This window comes from Argiope bruennichi, chromosome 3, assembly GCF_947563725.1.
Source record: "Argiope bruennichi chromosome 3, qqArgBrue1.1, whole genome shotgun sequence".
NCBI lineage: Eukaryota > Metazoa > Arthropoda > Arachnida > Araneae > Araneidae > Argiope > Argiope bruennichi.
In genome coordinates, this window is record NC_079153.1 from 11,950,629 (window position 1) to 11,965,839 (window position 15,211).

The following is a 15,211-nucleotide window of genomic DNA, read 5'->3' on the forward strand; positions in this document are numbered from 1 at the left end:
ACCTAAAATGAAAAGTTTCAGAAGTATTTAAAATAAACATATACAGATTTTTATCTTAAAAATTTGAGATGAGATTTGAGATTTTTATAGTGCCTTACATACAAAAGAAGCATCAATATTTAGTTCAATATCCTCCAAACATCACGGTAGCAATTAAACTGACTTTTTGGTTTTATCTGAAGATACATTTATCCTATTCTTCTTGTGGCATTTATTTTCAATATTTCTAATTTTGTGTTTTTAACTACTGTTTCGAGTTTGGCCCACAGATTTTCTATGGTGAAATCGGAGGACTGTTATGGTGTGTGTAACTGTTGTTTACAATGAAAAAGACATATGTTGACATTATCAGCTATGTGTTTAGGGTCACTGGAATACGAAACTTTCATCTAAATCTAGATTTTAATATTTACATTTAAGTTGTTGTAAAATATATACAAGTAAACCATATGGTTCATAATGCCATTAATAAAAACCAAATTTCTTAACAACCCCAGATTATGATGAAGCCATTGCCATGTTTAACAGTAGGAATTTTTTTTTTTTTTTTTTGGAACCAAAGCATTATTGGGCTTTATCCATACAATGCAACAGCCCTCATTGCCAAAAATGTTGAATTTACTTTAATCTCTAAATATAACTTTCCTTTCAAAAGTTACTTGAATTCAACTGATAAGGTTTTGCAAAATCCAAACAGTTTTTCTAATTTTGCAAGCTTGTCAATGATTTCTATCCAGAAACTCGACTTTCATATCCAGCTTGTCTAATTATATTTTGCACAACTTCAGCACTTAGACCTTTGTTTAGAAAAGTTTCTGCAGTAAGTTTGATAGCATTTACATTAGAATGAATCAGAATTTCTGTCAGAATTTCCCTTTTCACAACACCATTCAGAATATCTTTACATCCTCTTTCTTTTTTAAATACTCTAATGATTTTCTGGATACATATGTGGATTTTACCAACGATTTTAGCTATTTTACAATCAGATTACTTCGCTTTTTAAACACTTTTAATACAGTTATTATTGCATCAACTGCATATCTTGAAGATAAATCATACTGGTTTCTTCAAGAAGCCATTTTCTATTTAAAAGTTCGCTTTTAAGTTTATTTTCAAACTTCATGGTCACTAAAAAGCTTATGATCTGATTATGAAAATTAGATTAAAATCTGCAGCCAGGTAGAAAATATTTAGTGGTATTTAAACATAATCTTCATAAATGTATTTTCAAATTTTAGATTGCAAAATATTTTTATTAAAGTTTTAAAGTGGTATAAACAATATAATTTTAAATTTATTTTTTTGAGCATGCATGTGTGTATATACAAAGTAAAATGTCCATAATTTAAAGCATCCGGAAATTTTTTTAATATTTTTTGCATATTAATCACCATACAAAATGTTTATATGCACAATGCATATTCTTCATAGTTTGAGTCATTGTATATGTTTTAAATGAACTAATATTCCTTTATATATATATATATATATATTTACTAATTAGTAGTAAATATATTATTAGTATATATATTTATTAGTATATATATATATATTAGTAGTAAATATTTATACTAATAAATATATATACTAATTAGTAATAAAAACCAAGTTAACAGGAAAAAAATAGAATCAAAACTAAACCAAATAAAATAAGCTATTTCTACTTTTTAATTTTTTAGTTAGATTCCAAAATAATTTACATTGTTTCAGAAATAGGTTTTAATTTCATATTGCTTATAATTATTTGTCTGTACTATGTCAAATACTCCTGAATATAAATTGCATACTAAAAAATTAATTCAAAACATAGTTATAAATGTAGATTTGGATCATATATGTGCGTTTAAAATTGTATAAGTATTTGTCATAAAAGTTAACAAAATGTAAAAATGCCATTCAAATTTACTATTATGGTTCTATAGAGATCATCTTGCCTTTAAATAATTAAAATTTATATACAAGATATTTTTTTCTATATAAAATGAAATTGTATTTGTTACATATGTAAGTGTAGGGTCAAAATGTATAAGTTATGTTAAATAGGTTTATGACATTCTAATAAGTGTTATAATATCATATATTTTAGGTAAAATAAAGTTTTTCAAAACTTTAATAACTGAATTTGAAACATTTTATTTGCAAATTGTTTTTCCTATATCAACTGCAATAGACTGCACGATAATACATCAGACAATGGAAGAAATACTTTTTCAATTACAATTGAGCTTTACAATTAAGCTAGTGCCTTGTTGGTTTCTTTATATCCTCAAATTCTATAGTAAAATTATTTCTGGTCATGATACAGAATTGTTAACTAATCATAAATCAACAGCATTCAAATCTCTTTAAAGACCGATTCCTTAACATAATTAAAGAGAGTGCATAAATCGATGATTAAAGTGATTGTATAGATAATTTTGTCATGAAAGTGTTAAATATATATGAATTTTTTTACCCTGAATTATTATGCAAAGTTTTATCAAAAGGGGGGAAAAAAAGCATTTTCAAAATATTGTGTGAAACGTGAAGATTATGAGAACCATGGAAATAAAATATACATATGTGCGTGTGTGAGTATGTGTCGTATGTCATTCCTTAACATCAGTCTTTAAAAGCATAAAATATGTGCAAAAATATTATCAATGAAATGTGTCTGTAAACTGGCTTACAACACACACAACTGGCTTATAAAACAAAAACAAAACAAAAAGTAAAGTAATAAAAAGTGCAAACAATATAGAATCATATTAAAATGTTATTTGGCTCTTGCAAATAGTCAGAATGCAGAAAATATCTTAAAAGAAATGTTTCATAAAATTTTAAGATGCTTTGAAATTTTACATGCACATCATGCATTATCACATAAGCATCAAATTAACAATTTTGCATTATGAAAACTGTAATAAGGTAATCATAAGTAATTATTTCACATATTAAAATATTATGTCTGTGGTGCTTTCATAAAGTGGCTCTCAGAGAATTAAATGACGTATAAATGCAAATTAAGCAGTACTAAAACATTCTATCCAATTCTATAGTGGTATTATTAAAGAGAGTTGGTTGGTTGATGGTATTAAAAAATAAATTATGGTATTATTAAAGAGAGACAGAATAGAATGGGTGATAAGGAGGGAAAAAAGGAAATAACTTTACTATAAAATATATTTTTACATTTAAAATGCATAAAGATTGCATCTAAATATTGAAATTGCAAAATAATAAACTGTCAACAATATATATATATATATACACTAAAGTTATTTTACATTTGATTTTTGGTCAAATATTAACATATTGTCTATTATAATTCAATCCATAAACATAATATGTACGTTAAAATAATTTTTTAAAACTTATGTTGATTTCAAATTATATAAAATTAAAAAATGAACAGAAAATCAATACGGATAAATGACATAAAAATAGCCATGTTTTCAAACTCAAATATAAAATAATATTTGACACTAATTTTTTTAACTCCTTCCCACCAATACTTATCAGTTGCTTATTGCTTTTATTAATACAAAAGATCAAACTTAGATCAGTTTTCATGGGTAAGGTTTTCGCCATTGTTTTAAGGATTATTTTACAACTTAATTCTCATTTTAAAAAAATTTTAATATTGCTAGAATGCCATTCAACTGGGTTCCAGTTGCTCTTTACACATGTATATCTTTCCTTCTAAAGTATTTACACATCACAAAATGTCATCCTCCCTAAGACATAAAAAAATAATAAGATAGTGTAAAAAACATAATAGAAATGGAGAATGAATATTTATATAATAATAAGATAATTTATGGAAACTTAACTGCAAAAATTATATTTTAAGAATTTTTTTAAAATACACATAACATTCAGTATAATTTCTGCATCAAACAGAATCTTACATTATGAAGCCAATAATAGCAATTAATTCACAAGAAATTCTTAAACAAATTGTTGTTTTAATTTGAATTAAAATAAATGGAACAATCAGGATGGATTACTTAATAATTAGGTTGAAATTTATAAATCAAGCAGTTAAATGGAATTAACCAAATAGAAAAACGCACAATACTGTATAAAATTAATAACATTATTTTCATAATATTGAGATAATTTAATTGAAATTTATGGTAACTGAAATATTAATTTATTTTTACTTATTAGGATATAAAAAAACTGCACTAATGTATTTTGTTTCTTCCCTCAGATACAATGAAATTTAAAAAAATGACAAACCTGTAAGAAATTTTAAATATAATTATCTCCTACATATTACTAACATGGCCAGATTAAGTCTTCTAGGGCCCCTTAAATAATAAAAATCTCCGAGTCATTTCTCGCTCCCCCTCAATAAAAAAAAAAAACTTTAAAACCAAATATATTCTCTATTAATTTAATTACTTTATTTATTATTGATTTACTTCTTCGATAAATTGAAATAGATAAAAGTTTAGTTACATATCACATTCTAAAAAGTTCATTTCGATAGATCGTGCATTGAAAAAAAAAAGATTCAAACCTAAAATTTTAAATAAAAGAGTGAACTTTGTTTCTCTTTGTCTCAATGAGAGACAAAGACTAATGAGATTAAACTGTCTCAAGTTTTCTTAACATAATAATAAAATAATATTTAATAATACAATTAAATATTTTTAAAATTAAAAAGCACCAATTTTTTTTTTTTTTAGAATTATAAAATAATATAAAACATGAAGGGATTAATTAGGGATGTTACTAGAATGCTATAAAATTTAAACATTTTTTGATTTTAAATTAAAGCAATTCAATCACACAATCTTTATAATTAAATGAAAGCATAAAATTCGAAAATGCTACAAGACTCGCTGACAGTTTAGAGGCCCTTAAATTTTTTAAGAGTGGATACCTTTAAATTTGTGTGTTTTACAATCGCCTTCTTTGCCTATTTAATAATCCACTTTCATTACAATACAAAATGTAAACACAAACATTATCAATAACAGAAATATCACAAGAAAATAAAACCTAAAACTATCAATAAATTAGAACATAAAAATATAATTCCAAAAATAGAATTTTAAGCAAGCTAATGAAGAAGTCACTGTTCAACATTAGCACAAGATATTGAATGTTTTATCTGCAAAATTATTTGTTTTTGAGAATGCTGTACAATATAGTGAAGAAACTGTAAGACATTTTGTAATATAAGAATGTGTTCTAAATAGCTTCATCTAATCCTTAAAAATATTCATATGCAGCATAAGATGATAGAGCAATATACTAATAATTTAAATTCTTTTAGCAAGCAATCCTCATAAATTACTATTCAAATAAATATATACGTTTTTTTTTGTTTTTTGTTTTTTTTTAATGAGTGCAACTAAGAAGTTTGTTTTTGTAGTAGTGCAAAGTGTGGTGTAAATTGCTTGGATTAATAAAGAAAAAAATTATCTGTAAAAAAAACAGCATGATTGTCAAGAAAATTAATAGAAAATGAAATAAAACTCCCTTTTCACAGTCATTATCAAAATCGTTTTAATATCAAAAATAAATATCAAGTATGCTGCAATTAGATAAAAAATAATTTTCAAAGAAGGATTTTTTTTAAAAAAATCTAATGTTTAAAGTAGCTTTAAGTTGTTTTTTTTTTTTTTAAAATAAAATAGCTTTATTCAATGCTTAATTTAAATACATTGTAATCTCTTTCAACAATAGTATATTTTCGCATAGTACAAAATTAAGGAGAATATTCAAGTCCACGATGCAAGCATATTCAATTGATTTTCCCTTTCAAATTTTATTTCATTCAATCATAAACCTACGTCATTTAAAAGAAAAAACAGAAATATAAATTAAAACCTGAAATATCTATAACTTAGAAATCAATTGTTTAATGCACAATTCAGATATAAACAAAAAAAAAGTCATCGCCCAATCAAAATTACTCTTATCGAAACTCGAAAGTTTTGAAATGAAAAATGGCAACAGGACCTCTACTAGATATCAACACAAAAAATATTTGAAAACCATTAATTTTACTTGAACAGATAAAATTGATAACCTAATCGTTTTTCCAGTTAGATAAACTGTTTATTTTAACAACTTTTGAGAAATTTCGTTTTCATATGAAACGTTTAATAATGCTATGATACAAGGACGCCATATTGGTTTTGAGAAGCTCAATGTAAACAAATAATTCTATATCTATAATGTAACATTTTTTTCCTTCCTAAATGCTTTTACCTTGAAAATGACATGTATTTTCATCACATTACATTTACAAATTGTAATCATATGCATCTATATGATCATTTTTATAAAACTATTTTGTTTCTTATATATCATTAAGTTGGAATTTCAAAATGCACTTCCGAAAAAGACAAAAATTAGTTTATAGGCCCTTTTTTTAAGCTTCATCTGTATTTCTAATAAGAAATCTATAGTTCAATATATGACTGAAGAATATTATGAGCCAGAAAATAATGAAACTCACGTAATTCACAGAAGTTCACCACTTCCAACGTCCAACGTTCTGATCATGCCAAATCAAAAATGGCCGTCTTCAAGATGGCGGGCATTTATTTCACGGTTACAGTAATAAAACAAAATGGCGGATATGTTTCCTGAAGAAACGGAAGTAAGCTTCTTTTAGGTTCATGCTCACCAATATTTTGGAAAAATTTTTATTTAGAGAAAATAATTTGGAGATTTTTTTGTGGATGAAAAGAAATTAGAAGATAGCAAGATAATGAACTGAATATTTCAATCTATATAGATCGAATATTGATATGAAATGAAATATCGGCTCTGGAATAAATATTCAAGTGTATGCAATATTTGTTCATATAACTTATATATATATATATATTTCTATACCAAATCAGTTTTTTGCTAGCACTAAATATTTATTACCTTTAGTAAATATACATCATTAAAAAAATCTATACAAACTTTAAATTTGCTTAACACTAATTTTATTTCATAATCTTTTAAAATAAAAATTTTAAATTATAAATTTTTCAAATTTATAATCTCTTCTTGAAAATATGAAAGGAGCACTGCAATAAAAGAATTTTAATTTTTCATGATAAATTCTAAAAAAGACGTGAGGACAAAAGAAGGTCCTGATTATTTTCAAATCTTATAAAAATCATAGTTTCCAAAAACAAACTCTAAAAATTTAACAATTATTTGATTTATTCGATTACTTTGTGAGACAACAAAATTATGAAGTACAATATACATTAGCTAAAAAAAGAGCTATATGAAATTGAAAAATGTGTTCTGAAGGAAAGATCCGAAGACATTACAACATAAATGCTCATATGCCAAAGATACGAGTTATTTTATTCGTCAAGTTGAATAATATAGTTCGCTAAACTAAATTATTTATCTCTCTTAGTGCTTTACATATAAAAACTGAACAAAATCAAATTTATGGCATTAATTTTTTTTACAGCCCTGTAATTCATTTTAGTTTGTCTTATTTTAAGTTATCATTATCTATGTTTAACGTTGCTTCATCTTTGTTTTTTTTTCTTGTGTTTTTGCTGCTTCTTAAAGATTTTTCTATGTTTCATTTAAAGTTTTAATTTTTTTCACTTCTTTTTACAATAGTAGTAACGATACCAAGTTTGTGCTTGTAGCAAAAGATGAAAAGTAGTGCAACAAAACAACCCCCCCCCCCAAGAACTGCAATATCGTCATACTCCCAAATATTGCTGCTGAAATGCATTGTAAAATACATGATAGCTTTTTTATCAATATTTCACGCTTGTAAAATTAGAAATTTGTATATTCTTTTTTTTATCATTTACTTTTGATTTTTTTTTACTTATTTATTAGCTATATTCATGGCAAGGAAACAAATTTTTCGAGAAAATTACCCAAATTACCATATCGGGAATGACAGCTATTATATATTAAAATCATTTCTACAGAAAGCATTGTATTATCATCATACTGATATAATTTTGACTGATCGATTCTATTTTCGTTTGCTGTAGTAAAAGAATTCCATGAAAAGCAAATGTCAGTATGATAGAATTTTATTATTATTGTAAATAATAAGTATAAAGAATTTTTTAAAACGATCCTTCATCAGATCCTTCAAAAAAGAAAAAAAAATTTCAAATATTTTGTGATCGAAAGAAAACTCATAAAAAACTAAGAAGCACAGATTAAAGCGCCCTAAGTAAATTGAAATTGAAATTTAGCTTATAATGCATTTCTATTTCTAAATAATGAAAAATTATGGTTTTGTTTTGTTTCTAATGACATTCATTAATATTAAATATCCTTATCCTTCTTTTTTCTGCCCCTCACACTTTCTTGCATTTTGTTTTGACCTTCAGCATTTTTAAATTAAGAATCTATTTTTGCTTTACAATGCATTGGTGAAAATGTAAATATATATTTATATATATACTCTTCTTTTTAGTCTTTAAGATATTCTCCTAATATTAAGCACAGAAGAAGATGCAATTTTTCTATCTGTTTACCTGTAGAAGTCGAACTTTTACTCTCATCATGATCCCAAGCCAGTAATCTCGGCTTGTAAGAAATATTGCATTATCAAGTGGGGGACTTTTCTTCAAAGTTTATTTCTCCATTCTGAATAACAACATAAAAAGCATATTCAAGAAAATTACTCTCTTTAATTTGGATTTTTAAAAACATGTACTTTAATTCTTATCTTCTTATAGTATTCTTTTCTAATCTAAAATCATTTTTTTATCGAAGTTATAGATTTCTGAGCAAGACAATGAAAGTGTGAGATTCTAAGAAAAGTAGTTACAATAAATTAGAATTTTAATAAATTAATAATATTTTTTTTAATTTTAATGAATTTCTAGGAGTTGCTCTTTTATGATATTTTTTGTGCAAGACTTTCAATAAAAATTTTTTTTATTCATATTTTTTATACACTAACAATAGAATGTTTAACATTTTTATTATTTCTATTTTTTACCCACAAATAGCATTAGTGTCTGCCCGATAAGTGGCAAAATCTATCCAATAGGAGGATATAGTCTTCTGTGCAGGAGAGGTGGTGTAATGATGACCGTCTCAAACATCGCCTAGAATTTTTTTTTTTTTTAATCTTTCACTTGACAAACCCCATTGAGTAAAGAAATTTTTTTTCTATACAGCTTATTAATAGGGTTGCATAAATATCAAAAGAAGTAATTAAATCTAACCACTAATAAAGTTATTCTCAAATCCCATAATTATATTTTCTCAATTACAACCACTTTAATTTTAACTTAACTAAAATAAAACACATAAATAGAATCCAACAGTCATATTGTAAATTTTTAAATTCAATTGCGATAGAATGTGTTATTTGTATATCTTAAAAAAAATTTTAAAATAACATTTTAACAACATGAACATTTTTTTTTACTACATTCATGACAAGGGGTTTATATTCAAGAATATTACAGCGTATGTGATATATTTAGCCATGAGAAAATCATTCTATCTAAATATTTCCAAATAGAGAGTACAATTTTGAGACCATTCCCGGGTATGTAAAGCACATTTCAAGTTACAAAAAAGGACTTTTAAATTATATTAAATAAATAATATTACAAAATAGACATAACCGCAAATGTTATGGAAATTTTATTGGAAAATATGATAAATCAGCTCTTAGTGATATTTGATTTTTTGGATTAAATTTTAATAAGCTTTTCTACTATTCACTGAGAATCTTCTTGACCAGCTACAGTTGATTCCAAAGATGATGAGACTTTGATACCTATTTTGAATCATGGTATTGCACATAATATTTTTACTAATTCGAAATGTTCTGAAACTACTTTCGCACGCATATGTTGATACTAGTAAATCAAAAAATTTTGCCCCCCCCCCCCTTAATCAACGATGCCGTTCCTATTTTTGGTTTTTAATGCATTTCACAATTCCTGATCCAACAAATACATCAATTGATAATCAATACAAAATTATTGAAATATTTCACTATCATTGAAAATCAATTACCATACACAATTTCAGGAAGCTAAAATGAGAAAGTGAATGGAGAATTTGATTACAAAATTCCTTCTTTACAAACATAAAATATTTAAAGGTCAGTAAAAATTTTAAAAAAATTCCTAATTAATGAAGTAGCCATGCGTATTCTGAAAACTACTTTGATTGGCTAAGAAAATAAAACATAATCACTGAATTTCGAATAATAAATCATTTGTAATTTACTCTAAATACTCAGAAGTATTCACGAAATCTTTTATATATTTTCCATGCTGATACTTTAACCCCCTCAATTGAAGCCAGTGTGCCAATCAAGCGCCAACCTCCACGCCAATCAAAAGTGTGGCGGCAGTACGAGGCTGGCCGCAAAACTGTAAGCAGGTGAAACCTACCGATTCTATTTAAATTGTTAGATCCCATTATATGGCCTTACTCTTGAAATACTACATTTTGTCCTTTAAATATTTCTTTGTCTTTAAGATCATTCTCTATTAACTTAAAATATCGTGCGATCTCTTCTCGAGATGCTCGATATTATGAATTTCAGACAAATTGTGGAAATATCATAACAATGTTATTAAGTATTTAGTGCTTTGAGGGTTAATTTAACTTAATTATAGCGCTGTTAAAGTGAAGCACTGTTAAAGTTATTTTAGGATAAATCTCGCAGTCTTCAACATTATCAGATGACGATGGTAGCATCTACACCGATATCCCTTCTCTAACTTCCACAACATACTGGCTGGAAGAATTTGATTTTCGGTGTCTTATTTAATACAACCCAAGTTCGCATACACGCAGAGTTTTTAGCAGAATCAGTTTCCAAATCTAAAATTACCTGCTTCTATATCTTACAACTCGACGAGTGTGGCTCTTTCCTTAAAGAGCATATCTTATAGATGAACTAGCTGATTTTAAACATCATATACTTTGTAAATTTTAACCTTAAATAAATCATAAATTCAGATAAAATACAAACCTTTTTGTATAATTTATTCATGAATATCATACTGACGATTCTTTTGGTAATATTTTTTTTTCCTGATTTATTTGTTTTAAATAAAAAAAAAGTAATTCAAAATGGATAAAAAAAGTTTTTGAATTTTAAGATTTCATTGCGTTATACTTTAGTTTAGTGAAAAAAAAATAAAGAGCAGAATAGTATTAAAGAACGGGCATGTTAGCAAGAAATTATTATTTTCTTAAAAAAAAAAAAAAACGAATAAATTTACTGCAAAAAAATGATCATACTATCTTTTCTTTATACTGTTCGTTTCAGTATCCTGAGACTACCACTTTTCGAAGATTCTATTTCGCTAAGGGGTAAGACCCGGAATTCTTCGCCATTTATTGACCTTGATTTCTGCCCTATTAGATACTTTTTAGCTAATTTTTTTCCAAGTACATGTGAGTGTCGTGTCGCTTTTGACCGTATTATTTTACGTTAACTCAAACTTTATTTATTTTATTTCCTTGAGTGATTCGGGTTTATTAAATGTAAACATCTCCTTCATTCATCTTTCCTCTCACTTCTATTTTGACGAATTAACCCATCCCCACGCATGCGCAAAAGCTTGAAGGGTTTTAGAATCCATTGGCAAAGAATAACAAGATTGTTGTCGAAAACCTGTATGCAGTGTAGATTTCGACACTTTGCTGCGTCCTAGTTTACATTATAAAACCCTCCCCTTTTTTAATAAACTAATCAAATCAATTTCAGCTTTCAGCATATCATGAACTTAATAGATATGCTAATTATTTATTCTAATTAAGTGTTTATTAATTTTAATTATTTATAATTATTTATTTAATTTATTATTTTTTTATTTTTATTTTGATAACTTTTTTGAAAACGTTATTTGTTTTCTAAGCCTCGTAATTTCGCGGCAGCTATTTTAATACACAATTTATTTATAAACAGATAGGTATTTATAAATACCGTAATAAATAAATGAGCATAATTAATCAGATAGGAATCTGAACAATTCTATTTAAAAAGTATTATTTCTCCTAACATTTTATAATCCATTAATTTATCTATTTGGCAACTTAGCTGATAACAAATGAAGTGCCTGCGATTACTTTCCACAATATTGGCCCTAGGTAGTTGCCTATTCGGAAAATGTATCAGTTCAACTGCAGATAAGCCAGTAATAATGTTAGGTCTACCATAGAAAGAGAACGGTTTGTATATTTTAAGAAAAAAGTCTCTGTCGAGAGATCAGAGAAGACAGAATTGACAGAGACGGTCACCCAATATCTAGTATCCCAAATACCCAAATATCTAGTATCTCCCCATTTGCCTTCCCCCTTTCTTTCTCGACAGGCATGCGGACGATCGATTGAGGCCTCACACTTGATTAATGGGTTATTGAAATTTCATTGTTTTTGTTTCATTTTTACACTATACACATTTAAAAAAATAAGCGAAATTAGCATATGTACATTGAATAAAGGAAGTCGAGAGCTAGAAATTGTTCACTGTTCAGTAAACTTTACATTAGATTTGAACAAATTTGAAGCTCTTCCTCTGTATCAAAGCTGCGTGGTGGACGGGTGAAAGGAAGACCGCTCAACTGCTAGAAATAATAGTTCTTTCCCTGTCTCTCTCAAAAGCACAATCTCCCCCTCCTCTACATCTACCCAACTGTTATTTATCGTCAACCTTATGTCATAACCAGGAAACTGCCATAAATTATTTTCGCAAAGTGGTGATTAGTTTAGGAGATAAAAAATCGTTGTTCTACTTCATAGTTCAGAATTCTAATTCGTTTTCATTTTCCTAATTATTTTGATTATTTAAGAATATTTCCGTAGGTGGAATCAATCAAGAACACTTTTAAAATAGCTTAACTTTATAGCTTAAATAAAAATAGCTTAACTTAAATTAGAATTTGGAATGTGTTTTTTTTATGCGCGATATAATGAAGTCAATTTTCTTGAAGGGATCAACGAATAAATCCTTTGCTATTTCATTATGTAGAAATTTTTTACATTCATAAATACGCTTGCATAAATAAAAATAATAAATAAATTAATTTAAATCAATTTTGTTAGAACTAAGCCTACGATTAATATTTGAAAGTGCAGTATTCATATTGCGTTGTGTGAGTCATTTCTTAAAGATAACAAGACGTATAAAAGTTTATCTTACAATGTATATAAATTTTTTTTATACTTTTTTGGATTTCCTTTTTCCGCTATATATATTTTAAACAAACAATTATTATAGAGTATTCGCTCATATCTCAGACCAACAGCTTATTTCTAAATCGTTAGAAACACACATTTTTAGTTGAATTTAATGATAAATGTTTGAATAAGAGGAGGTATTATATTTTATGTTGCCTGAGTGAATAAATAATTTCTTTACTAGCTAGAGCGGTCTCTCCAAAATTTTCTCGCATGCTCTCTAGTAAAGGAAACGCCCTGCATGGCATTGGCGCACAATAGTTATGAAATATTAGACTTTGGGGTGAAGTTAATATTTCTACGGATCCTCTGAGAATTTTTAGGCAATTAAAACCATGCATGCGGTTAATAGTATTCGAAAATCGAATTCTACTAACCGAATTACTGCTGCAGTATTTTAGACGCGTTATTCCCAATCGACTGAGAACAGAATTCGACACTAAAATACGATTGTAGTCACAAAACCACATATACCAAATTTGATATATTTCAGTTATTACGTTTTTGAGTTTATATATATCTAAAAGCACAGAACGATAGACGGTCAAACCTTCATTGAATTTAACTCAAAATATGATAGGTATCTACGTTATAGATGTTAAATCTGTGTACTGAATTTTATTTATTTACCTATTTTCATCTTGTAATTATGGAGTTAATTTACATTTGAACAGTCGAACAGACAAATTTCCTCTGAACCAAGTTTGCTCAAAATTTGATATAAATCTATACATTTGTTGTAAAAGACCATTACCAAATTTCATCTGTCTAGCTCAAAGCATTTTTGAGTTATCTTTGTCTAAGACAGACATTTTTCAAAAATACATTTTTCAAACTCCGGGAGTTCTAAAGCGTGGAGATTCGCCAAATGATTCTAAAATGCTTTTAATAACAGATTAAAATAAAAAGAAAAAAAGTATTAATAAAAATTAAAAAAAAAGAAAGAAAGAAAGAGCAGCCAAAAGTGGTCTTTCCAAAACTTTCCCGCATACTCTCTAATAAAAGTGCTACCCTAGAGAGAACTTGTGTAGTATTGCCGTATTATAGTTGCGATACATTAATCGTTGGCTTAAATTTAGCATTGTTACTGAACCTATCGTTTGATCCTTGGCGAATTTTTTGGCGATTAATCCTTAGCAAGATGTTAATAACACTCGAAAAACGAATTTTTGTTTTAGAAGCGTTTTTCTCAACAGATTGAAACAAAATGTTGGCACAAAACTACACTTATAGTTAATACATCTTATACCAAATTTGATATATTTAAATCATTGCGTTTTTGAGTTATCGCGTTATTTCTAAAAGGACAGACCGACAGATGGTCAACATCTTGTTGAATTTCGCTCAAAAGTTAATGGATGTCTACATTATAGATGTTAATGCTGTATACCGAATTTTGCTTCGTCATCTGACCGTGGTTCAAAATTACGAGGTCCGTCCCAAAATAGCCCTAGTGTTGCTTCAAACGAGACGTTAATATAACCAAACCAAACCGAATTTTGCCTATCTAGCTCTATTCGTTTTATAGTTATTGTGTTAACATATATTCAGACAGCTGAGTAGACAGACTTCATCTGATCGGATTTCGTACAAAATTTGATCTAAATCTGCAAATTTGGTGTAAAGAACTTTTACGAAATTTCATCCATCTAGCTCAAAGCGTTTTTGTGTTATCTTTGTCATAGACAGGCGTTCATTTTCCAAAAACGTGGTTTTTGTACTCAGGAAGATCTAAAACACGGAGATGCGTCAAAATTTCGAGTTCGAATTTTTTTACGATTACAATACAATAAGCATATTCAAGAATGTAAAAATCTACAATATATGTCGTTTTATACAGTTCTACGGATCTATTAATCATATTTCGTAAACTTCAGGGTGGTTATAATTAAATTGACCCTATATTCAAATTCCTCTAAAACCCGTTCTGCCATTCGTATTTTGATGGAACTTGGTATATATATGTTATATGCACCATGGGGAAAAAAATTTCTACAATAAAGAATAGTTCAAATTTTCGTCATCAGAGAAATTTGTGGCCCCTAAAGAGGGC

At 27.1% G+C, this 15,211-nt stretch overlaps 1 protein-coding gene across 1 annotated transcript in view; it reads right to left on the reverse strand.

Annotated features, from left to right (window-relative positions):
- LOC129963154 (uncharacterized) overlaps window positions 1-6,537 on the reverse strand; it is a 56,294-nt gene extending 49,757 nt beyond the window's left edge. Inside the window, exon 1 of the mRNA XM_056077267.1 lies at window positions 6,464-6,537. The gene's annotated coding sequence lies outside the window, so the exon portion shown is untranslated. The remainder of the gene's footprint in view (window positions 1-6,463) is intronic.
- Between the last annotated feature and the right edge of the window lie 8,674 nt (window positions 6,538-15,211).